The sequence below is a fragment of the Hydractinia symbiolongicarpus genome, chromosome 11, assembly GCF_029227915.1.
Source record: "Hydractinia symbiolongicarpus strain clone_291-10 chromosome 11, HSymV2.1, whole genome shotgun sequence".
Classification (NCBI taxonomy): domain Eukaryota; kingdom Metazoa; phylum Cnidaria; class Hydrozoa; order Anthoathecata; family Hydractiniidae; genus Hydractinia; species Hydractinia symbiolongicarpus.
The window spans coordinates 5,827,122-5,836,821 of NC_079885.1; positions in this window are offsets into that span (position 1 = coordinate 5,827,122).

Here is a 9,700-nt window from a genome sequence, read left to right on the forward strand (position 1 = left end):
CTCTCTGAAAAGCAGCGACGTGTTGCATATGATGCTGAGTTGATGTTCGATCAAGACACTGAAGAAGTACTCGAAATCGAGTAAATCATCTAGTATGTTGTTCAACACATTAGACCTATGAATAAACTGGCGGCTCCTCTAAGTACTGCTGACATATTGTGCAGACTGTAAGTTTTTTATCAACTCCTGTTTACCCTCTTCACGCCCTTGCGCGACCAGCTGCTGTCGCTCCCGTTCGTTGATAGAATCCACGTTTTTGCGTGTTCGTTGTCGGGCTTGCTCCTTCAGCACCATGCACTTCTGTTTCTCCTGCATGATTAGGCTGAACTCATCTTTATCGAGCTGGGGGCAAACCAGTGTCAGCCGCTGGTATACGTCAGTCCTATAGAATGAATCGTAGTCACCCTTCCTATAGTATTTTTTACTGGGATCGTAGGGTAGACCAAAGAGCTCTTGCAGTTGTTGATGAATTACCACCGTGTACCCGTCATTGACACGGAGCCTGCAGAGTCCGTTCCTGAGTACGAAGAGCTCAATCTTACCTTCCGCCTGCTTGTTGACGATACTTGCTAAATCCTCGATCTTGTACAACCCATTCATGATCTCAATTCGGGTAACCGTCTGATCGGGTCCTGCCTTGCGGAAGGCAAACTCGTTGTTAGTGAAAAGATTCAGCCACGTAAGTCGAATGCTAAGCGATTTCAGAGCGATCCTCGTGTCCTGCCCTAGGTAGTCCTCAAATATCGTAGGATTCTCTATATCTGTTATATACAGCTGTCTCATGTTTCTTAAAAGAAAAGATAAGCATTTACTCATATAACCCAAAGGCAAAGTATGTCCCTACACATGGGCGCTATCTCGAGAGACTCAAGGGTGATGACCTTTCAATGCAAGACATCGTGATTGTCGCGAAGGGGTCCTCATTCAAGGTAAAATTTCCAGACATTTTCGTTGACTATGAGTTACACTCTGGAGCAGTGTTGAATACCTGGCAAAGCCATCCCTTCAGCCTCTGGTCCACTCAGCTCAATTTTGCTACCTACTGCGCAACTTCAGCTTGTGGTATTTCTATGCAACATCTAACCACCTCTTTGCCTCTGGTTCGCTCCGTTTACCGCTTCCACATGTACTTGCAGATTCGTAAAATCCTTCAAGATCTCAAAGATCCCAACTGGGTTCTGATAGGTTTCGACGTCTCAACAACCCTTTCCACAGCCAAAAATTCCAGCAATTAGCACGTGAATTTAAGGTAAGCGACAGCGAGAACGAGTGCAGGAACGAGACCTTGTTCAGTAGCTGGCAAGCTATTCGCAAAGACTATCCCTGCAGCGGGTCTACCTATTTCGATGAATATTCATGGAGTCAATGGATTATCGAAACCTCTCAAGGCCTTACACGCATAGGTATAGAGAAGCTTTCCCAAAGCGTAAGATTTTACGCTTACCTCATACTTCAGAGCCAAGCTAACGCGAGGTCCAACATCATCGGTAATCAAGGTAGTTCGATTAATGCGTCTATACTTGAAACCTTTGAAGAGCTGATCCTCCGGCCTAGCGATACGGGTGAGGAAATAAGACGATTCAAAAATGTGCTCAAGTACGCACGTAGCAAGGTCGATTCCAGCGTTGCTCATGGAGTCTACATGATTCCTAGCAACATGAGCCTTCATATCGGGAGTGTCGTTAATTTCGCGAACAAGATACTCATCAGTAAGGAGTATTTCTCGATTGGTGTTAACCCACAGATTAACGCTGCCAGACCAGAGAGTTCCAAACATCAAGTACCAAAGGGAGAAAAAATGGAGGGTGTCACCCTCCCCCGATTAGAGTCGCACACTGCGCCAGGAGTTGATGCAACTCAGCATGAGAATACCAAGGCTACCATTATCACGTTGGGAGTAAAGCTAATCCTCGCTTTCATCTGGATAAAGAAATAGGTCTAATGTGTTGAACAACATACTAGACTCTCATCGATCATTACCACTCCTCTTGCTCCTATTATCAACATAAGCCACCACGATACCAACAGCAGCCGCCATGGCCATGTATAAATGCTTTGCCACAAACTCGAAAACTCTCGCTGCAACTCTGAAAAAGAACGACACCACGCTGCCAATGATGCCAGGAAGAGCTGCACCTGCCTTGCCTGCTAAGTACTTCAGGAATCTCCCGAGTCTTTCAAGCTGTTTCCGTACAAAACCCTTACCTCCAGCACTTCCCCCAGCAGCTCCTCCGGCAGTGCCTCTATCTCCCCTAACGGCGAGCACGATGGTAGAGACCAGCAAGCCAACAGCGGAAATAACGCTGGCGATAGTCAGGCCTTGCTCCCGGAAAAGGGTTTTAAGCTTTTCAAGCAAGGTTTTATCGTCTCCAGCAATCTTCATCAGGTTAGACTTAATATACCTCAGTAGCTTAAAAACCTCGGAGGTAAGTAGACCGTGCCTACTCAGTTCATCCTTCTTATTTTCCTTTAATTTCTTCAATTCCTTCTCAAGATCATTAATATCCTGAAGCCTTCGCACCCCGGTCTTCTGCTTCTTAAGTTCTTTTAACTTACCCCCTCTCTTATTTATCTCGCTATCATATTGTACAAGTTTATCCGTCACCTCATTAATAGTCTTCTGCAAGTTTTCAATTTCGAGCTTTAACTCTCTCATATCAGGGACCTCGACCTCATCGTCGATGCCCGCGAACGAAGTATCTACATAGCCCTCTACGTCACGAGCAAAATTTTGAACACTATTAATTGTTTGCATTTCAATCGTCTCACCCTCCTCTTTACCCGAAGCCCACTTCTCACCCTTCTTAACAATAACATCAACCTCTAGCGCAAGGTTCTGAGCTTGTGCTTTACCATTGTTGTTGGGCGTAGAGAAGCCCATATCGCAAATATCTTGAGCCGTAAGGCCCTTTTGTCTTAGTGTACTTAATGCTAGGAACCCGGTCCCATTCTCCTTCGTAACCCTTATACCTTTGAAAAGAAGCTGTTCCTCTTTACGTCTAAAGCTACCCCTGGTTACATTTATATCTATCCGGGTTTTATCCAGAGGTCCCAGGTCTTGATTATTTATATGTGTGTAGAAAGCACTTACCACTTCCTCTAGTACAGATTTCGTTATTCTATCAAGTGTATCTCCCTGCTGCTCCGTCGTGGTATCTCCTGCTGGGCTGGATCCCTGCACGTCTTCGAGCCCACGGAACTTCTGCGGCACAAGAAGTTCACTAAAGACATTCTCGGGCCCGAGATCATCTATCTGAATACCTTCAAAAGCTCCTTTTTCTGGATTAATCGACATTTATTTGTTCCGTAATTACTAAATGTACGGAACGAAGTTAGATGCTAACAAGGAATTAAAGACTATACAGGCTATGAAAGGCAAGAAACAGCGTGTTAAGGTCTCGCACAACCCTAGCACGATTAATCAAAACGAAGACTTGTATGTTGACATCCCCAATTTGGGACAAAACGACGTAATATTCCCTGGATCCCTCAAACTCTTCTTTGACTTGGAGCTCACTGACACTAACACCAAACGCACCATCGTTAGCAAGGCCCTGGTTCAAAACCTTCGCATAAGTCTGAACAGCCACGAAGTGCAAAACATCAGCGACTACAACATCCTGGCAGGGCTCTGCAAGTAAAAGCTAGTGAAAACGCAGACAATGATGAACAAAGGGCGATCGTGGAAGCCTATGGAAACACCTTTTGCATTCCTATCGGCAAAATGTTCGAGTTTACGAGGGATCTACCATTCTATCAAGCAGGCTTACACGACAGGTTGCAGTTCGTACTGCACTTCGCACCATATGACCAAGTCATCAAAGATGAAGGTACGGCAGCTTCTGGAAGCACGGCAGCTAAGCCCGCTGATGGCCAACATCTGCTTCGAGTTTGACAAGGTTACCAACGAGGGTCTCGCGAGTACTATGATGTCTCGATACTCGATACTGGCCCTGCCGTATGAGCGTGTACTCCGCAACAAGGTGGTGACAATGAAAAAGGCTGATACCTCCTACAACCTCCAGATCGATACCCCTGCGAAAAATCTTAAAGGCGTCTTATTACTATTCGTAGATCCCAGCGAAGTGAAATCTTATGCTGGCGCTAACGAGGTCTTCTACAACCCCAAGATCGAGAAAATCGCGATCACGGTGGAAGGATCATTTCGAGCAAATCGTTGAACTCTGACCGATGGTTACCCCCGACTCGTGGGTAACCATCGGTCAGTTCATGACTAAGCGGTATGCGCTGTTCATCGATTTCCGTGCAACACAGCTTGCACGGTTCTGGAAGGCCTCTACAGAGGTTGTCAGACGGTATCACTCTCCATATGACCAAGAAAGGTGATGGAACTGGGGATATCCGCTGCTATGTGTACTTGCTCCAAGATGCACACCTAAACATTTTGAATGGGCGCTTTCACTCTGTAGAATATTAGAATAAACATGGCAAGCAGGGTGGTTCTAGCAGGAGGGGCGTTGATTAACGTACTCGCGTTTAGCGGGTCTAATTTCCCATTCTCCAAGCACTCGGGGCATGGGGAAGAGGAGTGCAAATGGCACGATAAAGCTATTGAACAATTACAAGAAGCTCAAGCAAAGTTGGTGCGTGACAGACAGGAAAAGATCGATTCGTATAACAAGCAACGGGAGCTTCAAAGACAAGCCGGTAAAAACTTGGATGAACTGAATGCGGGCATGCGAGAGTGTTATATCGCGACGATCAGGAATGCCCCTAAGTTATCCGACTTCTACACACCAAGCAAACAGCAACAAGACGGTGAATTGACGTTCATCATAGGGTCCTTGGCTCTAGGTTTCGCGGTATACAAGTATATGTAAGAAGAACGTTTTTGACATCTAATAAATGTCAAAAGCACATATCGTTACGGCTGAAGAAGCCGAAAAGCTAAGCCAAATCTACTACACTCCGGAACATCTCTGGACTGGTCGAAAAGCCATTAAACTACTCTCCGAGCAGAGTGGTCTTTTTAAAAAGAGAGTTACTCACTGGCTGTCTCGCCAACTCTTATGGCTCCGACATATCAAAGGCCCCAAACGCATCAATTACCTACATTTCACAATTACAAAGCCCAACGAAATGCACCAATTTGATTTGCTCTATATGCCCACGATAAAGTCCATGGAAACACATATAAATATATCCTCACATGCATCGACGTTGTTTCAAGGTATAAGGTAGCAAGGCCTTTACGTAAGAAAAAGGCTAGCAAAGTCGCTGACATGCTCAAGGACATATACAAAACTGGACCTCTGCGATAATGGTTCAGAGTTCAAGTCTGCCGTGAGCAAGCTGTTAGAAAGCAAAGGGGTCGAGACAAAAGCGTGCAACCACGAAATACCGCTACACTTTCACGACGTTTGTCGAATCGTATAACAAGGTGGTCGCCGAGAGGCTCTTCAAACCTCAAGATGCGCAAGAGCTTGCCTCTGACGAAACTAGTACTACATAGGTTAAACACTTGTACACTATCGTGAAAAGTTTGAACAACACCAAGACAATCATGTTTGGTATAAAACTCTCGAAAGCGATCAAATTTGACGAGGTTCCGCTTACGAAAAGCGAAGGCCATCCTGAAGAAAAGCCTCTACCCGATGACGGTATTTACTTGTATTTGCTGCAGCCCGGAGAAGAGCATGGTGATGCTAAAAGATGCGCAACAGACGCTTGGTGGAGCAAAAAGACGTATAGACTCGACCGTATTGTGACAGGTACCCGTATCCTGTACTATTTGAAAGACGGGCCTGATCGAAGTTTCTTATCAGAGGAGTTGATGCTAATACCGGAGGATGTTAAAGTACCTCCGGAGCATGTAAAACAATGGTAATTTTGTTGTTTTTGTGGTAGTTAACGTGAACCTGTGGTTCACGTTAATACCTATCCAAGCAACATCCCTTTAATCATCATCGGAGTCATCATCGCTGGAGTCAATCGGATGAAGGCGGATATAATCATAAGGATGTATGGTGTAGAATGGATAGCCATAGACGATAATTACATTGGGCTCGCTATCAGGGTCGATAATGTCAACCAATGCTCTGTCATCGATTTGAATGTTGAGTATGTCACCTATTTTCTTTATGTCTGCTAGATCCGAGAGCCTTAAGTCCTTATCCTTGATGATCTCGCAGCAGAGCATGCCCCACTTGTTCACCTCAGCGGAAACAATATGCAGACCCTGGTCTTCAATATCAACCTCGAGCACTTCGTCTTCCTCCTCACATGCAAATGTTGCCCACGGCTTTTCACCTGATGCTACTCTGTCTAGAAGCTCGTCATCATCTGGATATACAAACCCCTTGTAGTATGGCCCATTTCTAAATCTAAAATTTTCCAAACACTGTGACTCTGCCTTGGTGCAGCATAGCAGCACGGGCACTCGAATATCGTAAAGGTTTTTAAATTGTTGGCTCTGTACATAGGGTTCCATCTTTTTCTTTGACATTTGACTACCTTTTAACATACAGCTGAAGTGGTCAAGCAGCATCATCAGGCGTGTTTTTGTTGCTCTTCTTGAGCAACAAAAACATGTGACTTAGTCATATAGCACTGGAACACCCAGATCGTACAAATCGTCTCGACCCAAATCGATCAGTTTGAAGTTACATATGTATCGCTCTACGTGTCCTTCTTTGATGAATCTGTTAAAGGTATGTGTACCGATGGCGTTGTCGATAACGACAATCTCTTCAGACTTTGGAAATTTCCCTTTGAACCAACTCCTCATCCTAGGGATATCGCGTCTTTGAATACGCGCTTCATAGTATATGAAATCGTGGTACTTATCATAGTCAGGTGTCGTATGCTTGCGAAAAATCATAATAACAATTTCCCCAGACTGTTGTGATTGAATGTATTGATCCAGCCATTCAAGCTCACTATCCTGCATTGCGATGGTTGCGTCCGTTTGTTTGATTAACTTGCGTTGCTCCTCAAGTTACCTCTGTAATTTTACAAGACAAGACAATTTAATCTTACAGTTTTTGGATCGGGGGGATCGTGTATGCATGGACTGTGCTCGTAATATTTGTGGCTTTGATAAACCACAAAACTGCGACTTAATCTTCTAGCGTCGTAACACCCGGGCCCTAATATTTCATCATATAGTGGATCATGGTAAGAGCCAGCGACGAGACACAGGCAATTAAAGCGATCCGGTCGTCGTGTTTATCCCTCTACCACATCTTATACAGCGACTGATCAATTTCCTCATGTCTCACTTCCAAGTTCTCCATTGTTTCCTCCAATTTCTGGATCTCCCCCCCAAACTCCTCTCGTAAGTTTTCGATACAAGACATATTTATTTAGTTGAAAGTCAAGGCAAAATGCACCAAATTCAGTTATACCCGCCGGGTACAACTGATGTCCGCGTCACACCAAAATTTTCCAGGTCCGAGGGTGTTCAAGTCTGATCCAAAGGTAGGCATGCTTGGACTTTTTGAGTTGAGCCTTAATAATGGAAATTTCTTCCCTATTCGAAATTACATAGTTCTCTTCAGGAATTAGCTTGAGCTCCTTTCGATTCTTTGGATACCAAACAAAAAGCTGTTTCATTTGGTCTCTTACCGTTATTGGGATCTTCTTATATCTTTGTGTTAGCAGCCACAAGCTATGCCCTCGATGCCTGCCTGAAACAGCTAGTTCCAGCAACGCCCCACGAGTTTTATCTAGACTTTCATCGGCTATCATATCATCAACGATAAACAGAGCTTTGATAATTTGCTTATCCGGTCGAACAACTGGTTTTTGGGGTTTATCAAGAACACATAATCATCTTCCCACAGCGAGGCTCTCTCCAGGTAAGTCTTGTTCCACCAGATCGTTGGACATAGCATGATGATATTGTAGAAATGGTCCCTGTACTCGTTCTCTAGGAGGTTTAATACACACTGAGCCTTGCCACATGAGGTGGGCCCGGTGAAAATTGCTGTATGTGCTTGTAGAACCACATCGAGAGTCATTTATCTTATGTTTGCCATAGTGGCAAGCACAAGCCTTGCATGCCTTATTTAGGCTTTGGTACTATGAAGGCAGGAATCCAGCCTTTTCTCACAACCATCTCTCTTGAACCTCTACCTGCTGAGAAATAAGCTATCATGTTCATAACTTCGCTGGTATCAAGCTTGGTACTGGGGCTTGAGATCCCTAGGAATTTCTTCCCAGCCATGGCGTAAGCGAAAGTAAAGCCTAGGTCCACGACAGTTTCATATAGCATGTTGATTATCTCCTTCTCTTTGGGCGTCCATTAGAACTCATGTTAATATTATAGATTATCGCATGTAAAAAATGTCGTCAATATCGGGCTAGGCTGTAGGCTCTCGCTGAGGCGCACGTACCCCTTCGGAGCTGACAGGCGATGGCTCTGCACCAACAGGTTGCTCTTTTCCACCATGCTGCTTACGGAAGATATAGACCCCAACTGCCGCCACGCAAGCAAGTACAACAAGACCTCAAGCGCTATATAGATATACGTCGTTTGACTTGTGTGGGACTTGACCACTTGATGCAGGAACCTGGCCACTTGATGCAGGAACCTGGCCACCACTTGATGAAGAACTTGATGAAGAACTTTCTAATTTCCTACGCTTGTCCTTGCGGTTCCATTCAGCAAGTCTCTTGCCAGCAGCAACACGACCTTCATTCTTCTCGGTTATTACTTGAGTAGTAGACTCTCCACTCATTTGTTATAAGCCGCAAAACTTGTAACAAATCACTCTAGCTAGCCTTCAAACCTTCTCTACCAGCGTATCTTATCGCATTCAATCATGGAACCCTCACTAAATTACATGCCGCGGTGGGGCACAGGACCTCATTGTTTGCTATATCTAGTATTTCACGATTGTCCAAGTTTATCTTTGATAGACTGTTTCCCATTCTTTTCTTGCTCTTCATCAACCTTCTCTTCAGCTATCTTGGACACTAAAAGAGGTGTCAAAAACTTTCCGAAAGCCGAATACACTAGAATCCCCAAGTCAGCCATACTGTCCCTGATAATCGGGTCCTCCTCGATATCTTGCCTCAAGCCTTCCGGGCTATCGAAGGGCACTACGTTACTTATAACCTTGGTGTACATGCTTATTGCGTGACATGAGAGTTCCTTCGCTGTTTTCTCTCCTTTCTCTTGGATTTCGCGCTGGGTGTAGTCAGCACGCATCTTGTCGATTACTTCATCTGATGATTTGACTATGAAAGCTTCGGTGCACTTTTTCGGCAAGAGGTGGGCCTTGTCTTTGCGTATTGCATCCTTCAGGGATTGGCGTTTGTCTATAGGTTTTTTACGTTGCTCAAATGCTTCTGCGGGAGTGACAACAACATCAAAAATATCAGCTAATTCAGACATCTTTATTATTAGTCGTCTATATCTCAAATAACCGAAGATGATCAAGATGTATGGTAAAATTATAGCGATCAGTAACAATATGTCCAACATTTATTGACATCATGTGTGCAAAGGTGGTGCTTGACAACACCTATGGAATCATATATTAAAGCGCTACTCAGATATATATCGATGGCCCTTCTTTTGATTATCCTCGACCCACATGGGCTGCATGTTTGTGTAATGGAGCCTCTCGAGTTGTACTTCTTCGCTAGGGTATTCTCCATTCTCTCTATACTTGAGTGGTACCTTGTGGTCAAATTGCCAAGCACCTCTATTGCCTCAGCTCATACCGTCTTT